General features: G+C 38.8%; 2 long non-coding RNA genes across 2 annotated transcripts; one reads left to right on the top strand and one right to left on the bottom strand.

Moving 5' to 3' along the window:
* Positions 1-1166: 1166 nt before the first annotated feature.
* LOC139634440 (uncharacterized) lies at positions 1167-4741 on the bottom strand. Its single transcript, XR_011693963.1, has 3 exons — positions 4499-4741; positions 4333-4401; positions 1167-2153 (listed from the first exon to the last, which is right to left on the bottom strand). It is a non-coding gene; the product is annotated as an uncharacterized lncRNA (long non-coding RNA).
* A 2541-nt stretch (positions 4742-7282) lies between these two features.
* On the top strand, positions 7283-10320 carry LOC139633586 (uncharacterized). Its single transcript, XR_011693787.1, has 4 exons — positions 7283-7420; positions 7610-7740; positions 7824-7917; positions 10296-10320. It is a non-coding gene; the product is annotated as an uncharacterized lncRNA (long non-coding RNA).
* Positions 10321-11124: the final 804 nt, after the last annotated feature.

The following is an 11124-nucleotide window of genomic DNA, read 5'->3' as shown; positions in this document are numbered from 1 at the left end:
GTATAAATTAGCTTGTCTCTTTCACAAGTGTTAATATTTAAATATTATGCTACTGTCACCTTTCAGGCATTGCATCCAAAGTTCTATGACTGGTTATGGACTTAGAGGGAACAACTTAATGGCTTTGTGTCAGCCAGGAAAATGGTGAGTCTCTAATCCATGTAAATGCCAAAAAACTGTTTTTGTTTTTAACTTTTAAAGATATTATTTCTGCTTTACTGGACAGTGGCACTAGAGATAGACAAGAAACACAGTGGAGAGAGAGGGGATGATATGTAGCGTGGCCCAAGCCACAATTGAACCTTGGCCGCTGTGATATTAAAAATATGTGTTACATGGTCTTTGGCTGGCCCAGCTGCTCATGTTTTTGAGTCATTTGATTGTAATTTGTAATCTGTGTGTTGGAAAGAGTGAAAGAGTTGATGATTTCATATTTCACTTGAGGGGATGTATATCCTGTCTTCTTATATCTCATTACACTTTCTTTCAGGTAGTCTACTAGTGGTTGTACTTGACTTGGATGTATTACGAAGGAAACATTTATTAACACTTGATCTAGGCGAATTCAAAGATAACACAACAAGTGAGAGTGATCCCTTTAACACCTTAGCCATACCATTTTTTAACAAATAATTTCACCTTCTCCACAGCACGGTGCAGCTGGATAATGCAAGGCAGTCAACTTTGCAGGAATGCGGTATGGCCAGTACTCTGATTCGTCGTCATCATTATCAGCACTCAGCTTCAGTGAGTACATTTAAATAGATAGGCTTCTGAACTGGTGCTGCCATTAAATGTTTTTGTTTCTTCATACCTGTCAAATATTTACATGGCCACATCAATAATTATGTCTCCCATATATGTCTACTACCCTGTTATCTGGAGTTCCTTCAGGGTAAATCCTCGGAACTATCCTTAAAAAAATTTAAATCACTGAGTCGATGTCAAATCAAAAGCATGGTGTGTTTTCAGCTGTAGCCTCCACAATTTCTCCCTCACTCTCTCTCAAACTATTAGATCTGCTAAATCTGTTAACTGTTTTAAGCGCCTCCTGAAATCATATTTAAACGTTGGCCTTTTTGTGAGATTTTTTAAACCTACTCTTCATTCACCATTGAATTTTTTTTCTGTTCCAACTTCTTTAATTAATGTTTTGTTTTTTGTTGTTGTTGTTGTTGTTGTTGTGGGAAGCACTTTGCAACAGTGTAAGTGCTATATAATAATAATTATCATTATTATCATTAACAATTTTTTCTTTGTTGTCTTTCTTTGTCTGGTTGCAGAGAGATTCATGCCAGTCCACAGTAAACACCTGATTGAAGACTGCTGGTGAATTTTCAAGCAGGAATGATGACAAAACCTGCCCAAAGTTCCAGTTTCCTTAACATTGTACCATGTCTGTATGAGACTCTGTCCCACCTGTCTTCAGTCAAGTCTGGACCCAATGAGTAGATGCAAGCACAACTCAAACTTCACTCAATCGATCTCCCTCAAGTGCACAGTGCCAACAGCTTCATACAAACATACAGTAGGAAAAAAAAAATCAGTATTACGGACAGGATTCAGGATTTAGGCTGCAATTCGACAAGGGTGAAACAAATACTGATGATCACTTAGTCCTCAAAAGTGACTGTTTCTACCTTTCACACTAATACAATAAAATAAATGAAATACTCCTGATGACCTGTGTAACCTGCCTCTGCTCTAACTGCTAGTGGTAAAGACTGGGAGATACAGTTTATTTTATCAGTGCATTAATTACCTCGTGGACCAGAAAAATCAGAAGTCCAGATCGCTACAGGAGAAAGGGGTATTAGCAATGTGCATTAAATGACAGAGTAAAGAATTCACACGACCAACAGGTAAGTTTTTTTAGTGTCTTACATTGTGTTGATTTAAATAAAATAAAAAAATAAAAAATATATATAAAATAAAAAAAATAAATTCAAATCTTAAGCACACACATGAGATATCAACAACTGTTTCAATAAACCCAGTCTCTAAATAAATCAGTCTCTGTTTTGGGTGGCTTGCCACAACCACTGAGGCTCCCTTCTACCTTTACAGAATGGGAGGGATCCAAGCAGAAGTAGAAGAAGAAGTCTTCATGCAGATCTCAATCCAGGAATTCATACAAAGAAAAGAAACCCGGCCTATAAGGGCCAAAAAGAGGGTTACTGTAATATTCATGTGAACAAAATATACTTTTAAATGTAAATAAATGCATATAAACACACATATTTATAGATGTATATTGTAACATTGTTTCTTAATATTCATTTTAACTAGTCTTCACTGTCATTAAATTAACTGAACACATTTCTCAGGGTTGACATGAGACAAAATGCAAAATGGCTGAACATTTCTCTCCGTTCATCTCTTCTTTTTTTCCCCGCCACTCACTCTCAGGAAAAAAAACAAAACACGGAGTGAGAGTAATGTAGATAAAACACCGTAATATAAAACAATTTTTTAAACACAACACACATGAATTCACTGCCTGTTCATCTATATTAACATCAGCAGATGCACATTTCAACTCCGTTTACCGGACTTTTATCAATAAAGTTTACTCACCAGAGGCTCAAGCATCATATATATATATATATATATATATATATATATATATATACACATACACATATATACATACATATATATACACACACACACACTCCGGGCACAAAGCAGAGTACACGGCTCTCATCAGTCCAGGTTCCGCTTTTTAAGAGACAGGAACACAGGAGTTCAGTAATGTGTAACCTCACAAATATAATTTAGCGAAGGACATGTGGCTAATGGCTTGAGCTAGCGCCACGGATGCTAATAAACACAACTTACGTTATCCTTCGCTCTCTGCGCCGGTGATAAAAGTCACACAGACGTTGGAATATCTGGCTCTCTCACACAAAACTGTAATATCTGCAGCGAAGGGTTAGCATGCAGCCACCTCGACGAAGGCCCGGCAGAGACAGAAGCAAAAACAACAGGACTGCACGTACGCCCTGACGGTTAAGCTACGTGACTATCCCGCCAACTCCTCATGCCGCTGAATCTTGTACACTTTGAGAAAGGCACATTCGCCACACTTGAAATAAAACAAAATACTCTTTTTCAAACAGATAAATGACTTATGTATATTAATGTTTTTAATCTATTTATTGACATATTTATGATTTTAATCATAAATCCTTTTTATTCATTTTATGTAAGATAATTTTAAATCAAACTCTATTTATTTGTCACAAAAAGTATGAATTTATTTATTTATTGATCTAATCAATTAACTGGTGAACTGGACTACTAATAAGGGCCTAGTAACCTGGGTTACACCTGCAAAACTATATTCCAGAGTGATGGTTTCCTTCTATGTATAGCTCATTGGAGCTCAGTTTGACAACAGAAGGCTGAATTTATCTCTGTAGGCATCATGCTCAGGCACTGCATCAATCTAACCTTTGCTTTGTTTCTGTTTTCTGGCTGCAGAGAGGATCATGCCAGTCTACAGTGGACACCAGATGGACAACATACGAGTCTTCAAGCAGAACTGGTGACCGCTGAATGCTTTAAGTTCCAGTTTCTTGAACACCATGTCCATGTTAAGAGCCCTCGTCAGCCAAGTCTGGACTCAGTGACTCATTGGTGTTGATCAACACAGGGCAAGTGGCTCCTTTTTTCATGATGTTTATTTCTTCTATGGACTATCCTTCATATGTATGGACACACACTGTCTTTTCAAGATGTCAAAACTGCCTTGTGAGTATACTGGACAAGTTCTGTTTTTCACAGAGAATGTGTATATGCAAAGAGAGGTTCTTAAAGTTTATCAATTATAGTCTGTACTTTGGTTTACAATGGGCTTAATTGTTTATTTCCTTTATAATTTACCATTTGCATTTGCTGACTGTAAAATCAATTCCATATGTGTTGTACCATATTTTTTACGGTGAAATTCTGGCAACCACAGCTGCCAGTATTTTACCGTAAATTCTACGGATTTTTTTTTTTTACAGCATTAATTTTATAATTTTGAGGGTGGTATGAAACACATTCAAATAAAAAAAAAATAAACCAAAACACTGCTTTCCCTCTCAGCAAAGTTGATTTTGTGAACTTTAACCTTCACTAAACACAGACAAACAACAGTAGTGTCTGCTTTCCTACATAAACAGAAAATAAGACACTCAGCCACATCACTACCACCATCATTTACAGTGAAATAACGTAAATAAGCAGAAAGATATATTTTCAGCATTCAAACATGTTATTACAACGGATCCTGCATGAACTTAAATAACTTCTTTTTAACATGTAAATCATAAACTCACTCACGTCCAGTGGATAGTCTACAGCCTCGATTCACACCTGGACACAGCATACAAACACTCCTCTTTCTCCCCTCTGTAATGTGCATCAATATACAAAATCACACTTTTTCGTAAAATAAACAATATATGACGCCATAACAAGGACTTTTATCATTCATTGTGTCACTTACGCCGATCCGCCGCTCAGCTCCGTCCTCAGCAGAGTGGAGACAGCCTCACACGCACCTGACGATATGCTCCCACTGACAAAGTGCGTTTACTCGTCACACACCAGCTTGTTAGCTCTGTAACACTCATCTACTGACTCTGCTAACTGTTCACTCTGTGATTTACCGTTCTTCAGTATGTTTATATCCTCACAGTTGACAATTACACACCATAGCAGTCGCTAGCTTCACGGTCGGCAATATTTCGCGGGTCTGTCAGGTATCATGGGACTTCCGAGTTCTCGCGAGATTTGCAGTCGCTGGTGTTAAAGTGACAGTAACCTATTTTACTCCCTTATCACCCAACAAATACACAAAAAGCACTGTAACCCCAGTTCACCCGGCTACATTTACAAAGATTAAAACCCCATGGCTTAAAAATATATATTAGAAAGATTGATATTTGGCTGTGTGCACAGCTGGAGGTGTCCTCTTAAAAGTTTTACAGGCCTCTCTTTTACTATTGTGGTCTATGGGAAAAATGCTTTTTGGGCCGCAGGGGGATTTTTCGCTGCAATACCACGAGTGGCCACTGGAAAAAAATTGGCTGCAAGGCCGCTCAGTTCGCTGAGTGTTCCCCCGGGAACCTTAGTGGAACGTTTCCGGGGGAACGTTTCCGGGTGGGAACCTTCAGAGTATAGATGCCACAGAAAAAAAAACCTCATGACTATAAATTGTGAACCATTCTGATTTATCCCAGGGCACAGTTACAAATTTGGTCACACTTGCATTTGCCTTTTATTTCTAAAAATAAAAGTAAAAGTCTGTTTTGGGCTTCTCCAACAGGGGATAAAATGTACAATATGACCAAATCAACATGGATCATTTAAAAACTCTTGATTGAAAACATGCTTTGTCAGCTGAGGCCTCACTCAAGATCAAATTTATATTTTCCCCTCCCTGTTCAGCAAGACAAATAGAAATTCTTTGTTAAAAAAAAAAACAAAAAAACAAAACAAAACATGCATTTCATTTATTTATTTATTTATTTAAACAAATTGAACTATTTTAAAAACACTGGCAGAGACGTCAACCTGAAGTTAGCATAACATCCGGTAACAAGATGGGTTGAGGTGCTTTTTACATCGCAGAACCTTCGGAGGATCCCAACCATAGACTGTATATAAATCCCAACCATAGATGTATTATAAGATTATAAGAAGGTCTGATAATACATCCATGGTCCATCCATCATCCAAAAACTGTCCTGCAGTCCTGGTGAAGACAACATCTTAGCCAGCAACACCACATTGTCTCCAGTGTTGGAGAGACAGTTCATCAAGTAAGTGTTGGGGACACTTGCCTCAGTGGCTAAACCTAGCCTAGCTAACAAGCAAACAGTGGAGGTGGAGGATGAAGTCATGCTAACACAAGGCGTGAACATGTGAATGGATTAATACGCTATGAACAGCTCCCATAAAGACACTTGTTACACTGACAGTTCAAGTGCTGCTTTTATTCTTGGTAAATGTTGTCTTGTTTATCCTTCAGTGGTCAAGATGTTGATGAAGGTGAAACATGGAGAGACAAAGAAATATGTGAAACTGGAAGAAGTCAGCTTCTCATATTTTATCAGTGCAGGTAAGTTAAGTATGTTTAGTACGAAGTCATTAAAGGGGAAGTGATGAAAATCTTGTGAATGAAGTTTTGATTTTTATGCTTCAGTGCAGCACAAGTTCCTCATGCCAGAAAATGACGAGCAGGGCATAGAGGTGGATGAGGACGTGTTTCCTGAACTTGCCACAGCCAGAGAAGTGTGTTGTATCATCTCACTGATGATGGTAAGTTGATAATAACTTTCTGTTTTGTTCTGTGTGTTGTTTTGTGGATGTTTATGAGAGATTTGTATCTTAACTGTGAAAGAAACAGTGCTAATATTTGTCTGATATTCTGCGCTACCACAATAAAAAATATATTAAAAAATATGATTAAAAATAATCTCTCCACAATAAATTGTATGTATCATGTGAATTTCAGACCCTCAACTAGCAGAATTACACAAGAACACAGCTGTGCTGCTCAGACCTGACAGGATTTGTGACACTCACACCTCCTGGTAAGTCTGTTTATAGTAAATGTTATAATGAAATATAACATGTCCATGTGATTTTTTTGGAGGCAAGTTGTGATTTTGGGGTAAATTAAAGTTTTGCTACATTGTGGTAACACATAAAAATCTTTCATCATGAGTGATTTTATAAAATATAAACACATAAAATATTCTAAAATGCAAACTACAGTTGAAGTTAGTTTTATTTTATTTCTCCATAGCAGTACTGTAGATGTTAGACGAGCACAGATTGAAGAAAGGTTATTTTCCCCAACCAGAATTTACACTGTTACCAAATGTATACTGTTGTGTGATCACAGCTGACCCCATGAGAGTGTCAGAGTATCAAGCACATAGTTATCATTAGTTATCATAAAATTTCTAATGCTTAACAGGAGAAAATGTTGAATTGTTGTCAGTATACATAAGTGATGAGACAGCATGTGTCTTGGATGGGTCTGCAGGCTTTCATTCTCACTAAAGACTGCATCAAATGATTTCACTGATTAGCAGTCCCTCCAGAAGTTTGCAGGAACTTGCTCGTAAAATCACCGGCTGAGGTGAATGATTGGAATGAAAATGTGACATTTGTTGGCACTCAGTGGCATCCTAGCATATATGGTATTTTTGTGGTGGTTGGTTTTGATTGTATGTGCCCTGTATCCTGATTTTGTTATCTGTGATCCTCAGAGTTGACTGTGCAGCAGCAAGACGGTGAAGGGCCTTGCTTCCCCAATCTAACAGATTCGTTCTACGTCTCAACTTTAAGCAGTGACACAAGTGATCCTGGATGTCAGACTATCCAAGCTTTCATGGACAGCGCCCATGCAAGAAATGTCATTGTATTACTTTCATTCTTATACATCTTGCTCTTTAGTTTACCAGACCTCAGGCCCAACAAATGAAGGAATTGAAAAAATATTGTAATTTATCATTTGTATGATCAATAGATTGGACTAGTTGTTTGGGTTAAAAAATGATGTATTTGTTGTACATTGATGTTTTTTATTTTATACCAAATGTAGACAGTGGCGCAGATTCTCACGTCCTAGCCAGCAGGATGACTGTGACTAAAGAATATGAAGATACTGGGAGTTTGAAAGATTCCACCAGGTGATTAATGGTGAACATCATTGTAGCTCACATGTGTGAAAAGGTAAGAGGCTTGATGTTAACAACATAAGATTCTCATTTGTATGGGGTTGAAGAATCTTATCACAAACAATACTGCTTTTGCAGGAGAGCTGTAAGTAAAGCAACAGAGGAGTCTCATTCCCTCAGGATTGTGTGACTCTTCCCATCTTTGAAGAACCCAGATTCAAAAAAGGGATATGTGAGTTAAGCTAGAAAGGAAGTGGCATTCTACTAACCTGGAAGAATCTCTAAAGGCTTGGAAAGACAGCCTATTGGCGTATAAAAAAAGTCTCAGTAAAGCCAGAGCATCCGATTATTCATCATTGATAGAAGAAAACAAGAATAATCCCAGGTTTCTGTTCAGCACTGTAGCCAGGCTGACAGACAGCCACAGCTCTGTTGACCCATCTATACCTTTAGCCCTCAGTTGTAATGACTTTATGAGCTTCTTTACAAATAAAATTGTCTCTGTTAGAGAAAAAATTCACCATCTCCTCCCCACAGCTGGCTCAGATGTACTGTCCAGTTCAGCAGCCTCAGAGTCCACTGTAACTGGTTTATATTTTGACTGTTTCTCTCCTGTAGATCTCTCTGAGCTCGCTTCAACAGTTTCTTCATCTAAACCATCGACTTGTCTTCTAGACCCCGTTCCAACAAGGCTGTTCAAATAAGTTTTTCCTTTAATCGACACCTCTATATCAAGTCTGATTAACTTATCTTTATCAACAGGTTATGTACCGCAGGCTTTTAAAGTTGCAGTAATTAAACCTCTACTTAAAAAGCCTACTCTTGATCCAGATGTTTAAGCCAATTATAGACCTATATCCAACCTCCCCTTTATCTCCAAAATCCTTGAGAAGGTCATTGCAAACCAGTTATGTGATTATTTGCACAGGAATGGTTTGTTAGAAGATATTCAGTCAGGTTTTGGAGTCCATCACAGTACAGAAACAGCTCTGGTTAAGGTTACCAATGATCTCCTCATAGCCTCAGACAATGGACTTGTTTCTATACTTGTCCTTCTAGATTTAGTGCTGCATTTGACACCATCGATCATAAGATTTTATCACAGAGACTAGAGCATATGGTCGGCATTAAAGGAACCGCACTAAGCTGGTTTAAGTCATATTTGTCAGACAGACTCCAGTTTGTTCATGTTAATAATGACTCTTCTGTCATTACTAAAGTCAGTCATGGAGTTCCACAAGGTTCTGTGCTAGGACCAATATTTTTCAGTCTAGATATGCTTCCTCTGGGAAACATTATCAGGAGGCATCAGATACATTTCCATTGTTACGCAGATGACACCCAGCTGTACTTATCCTTGAAGCCAGGTGAGACTAACCAGGTAGTCAAGCTTCAGGTGTGTCTTAAGGACATAAAAACCTGGATAATTTCTTACTCTTAAATTCAGACAAGACTGAAGTTATTGTAATTGGCCCAAAACACCTCAGAGATACACTATGTGATTATATACTGACTGTGGATGACATCACCTTGGCCTCCAGTGCTACAGTCAGAAACCTTGGTGTCATTTTTGACCAGGACTTGTCCTTTACTTCACATATAAAGCAAGTCTCTAGGACAGCCTTCTTCCACCTGCGCAATATTGCAAAAATCAGATCCATTCTGTGTCTAAAGGATGCTGAAAAACTAGTTCATGCATTTGTTACCTCAAGACTGGACTACTGTAACTCTTTATTGTCAGGATGTCCCAGAAATTCAGTAAAAAGCCTCCAATTGATCCAAAATGCGGCAGCACGAGTACTGACAGGAACTAGGAAACGAGATCACATCTCTCCTGTGTTAGCTTCTCTGCATTGGCTCCCTGTAAAATCCAGGATAGAATTTAAAATCCTCCTCCTCACCTACAAAGCCATTAATGGTCAGGCACCATCGTATCTTAAAGAGCTCATAGTTCCCTATTCCCCCAATAGGACACTTCGCTCTCTAAATGCAGGTCTACTTGTGGTTCCCAGAGTTTGTAAGAGTAGAATGGGGGGCAGAGCCTTCAGCTATCAGGCTCCTCTCCTGTGGAACCAGCTCCCAGTGTGGGTTCGGGAGGCAGACACCCTCTCTACCTTTAAGATCAGGCTTAAAACTGTCCTGTTTAGTAAAGCTTAGCACAGCTTAGCACAGCTGTTCCTGGTCTCTCTCTCTCTATTCTCCTCTCTCCTCCCCCCACCCCCCCTTTTTCTCCTCCTAAACCCCCAACCGGTCGAGGCAGACGGCCGCCCACCCTGAGCCCGGTTCTGTTGGAGGTTTCTTCCTGTTAAAAGGGAGATTTTCCTCCCCCCTGTCGCCAAGCGCTTGCTCTTTGTGGGAACTGTTGGGTTTTTCTCTGTAACAAAGTAAGGTCTTGATCTTACCCTGTAAAGTGCCTCGAGATAATGTATATTATGATTTGGCGCTATACAAATAAAATTGAATTGAGTTTGCATTGTAGCCATTGTGTGAAATAGTGATGGTGGTTACTTTGTGGTTTATTGATTTTTTTTTTTGTGTGTGTGTGTATAAGCAGCACATATAGACTGTTACTGTGTACATTTCAAACAGAAATTCCCTTTTTATTTTCAGGAACATTTCTATGACATTCAGAGCAACACAGGCTTTCTTGAGTGGTGTGTCAAGACTCTGCAACGTCAATCCAGAACCACATCTACATCCCATAACAGAGCAGTGCTCAGAGGAGGTCCCACATCATCGAGAATATTTGGTTCCATAGATGACCAGAAAATCCAAGATGAATGCATGGAGGCCAGGTCTCTTCTTCACCACACCACTGACCGTGACTTTGTCTTCCAAAAGACGAGAGAAACCTTTCACTATTGTCAGCAGATGCTCCGTGATCCACAGCGATCAGTAGACATACTTCAAATGTTTTCCCGTTTCTTGGACACCAAGGGATTGGTAGGTAACAAATTTTAAGTGAATCTGAAAAACATTTGAAAAAAATACTCAGTTTATATTCAGTGATTCGAATGGTAGTCCTTCCCTTTATTAGATTTAGCAAGATTTCATACTGATGTTTGGAGCAGAGACCTCTTCCCGGTTCCTGGAAAAATGCAACATCAGTTTTAAAGATGAGATCTTCCAAGAGGCTCGGGCCCTCAGAGAGACGCCTCTCTTGAAGAAACAGCTGAAATCTGCCCTGAATGAAGAATCTGACACTGCTGATGAGCCAGGTAGTACTACAACAGTCATACTTCATTAGGGCAGTAATGAGTTGTCAAAAAATCTTGACTGCTTGCAGAAGAAAGGAGAATTTGATGTTTACTAAAAAACAATACATTTAAATAACATGTTGACATTATTTTTGACTACAGAAAGGGATGACGAAAATGATTTCAGCTGGACTTTAGTCTATAGTTTGACAGTCTTGTCTGACAGTATCATCTACATCCTG

Source organism: Trachinotus anak, unplaced genomic scaffold (genome assembly GCF_046630095.1).
Source record: "Trachinotus anak isolate AG129_WGS33_773 ecotype Australia unplaced genomic scaffold, CSIRO_AGI_Tana_v1 ptg000016l, whole genome shotgun sequence".
NCBI classification, from domain to species: Eukaryota; Metazoa; Chordata; class Actinopteri; order Carangiformes; family Carangidae; genus Trachinotus; species Trachinotus anak.
Note: the sequence above shows the minus strand (reverse complement) of the source record. Positions and strands in the feature narration are given on the sequence as shown.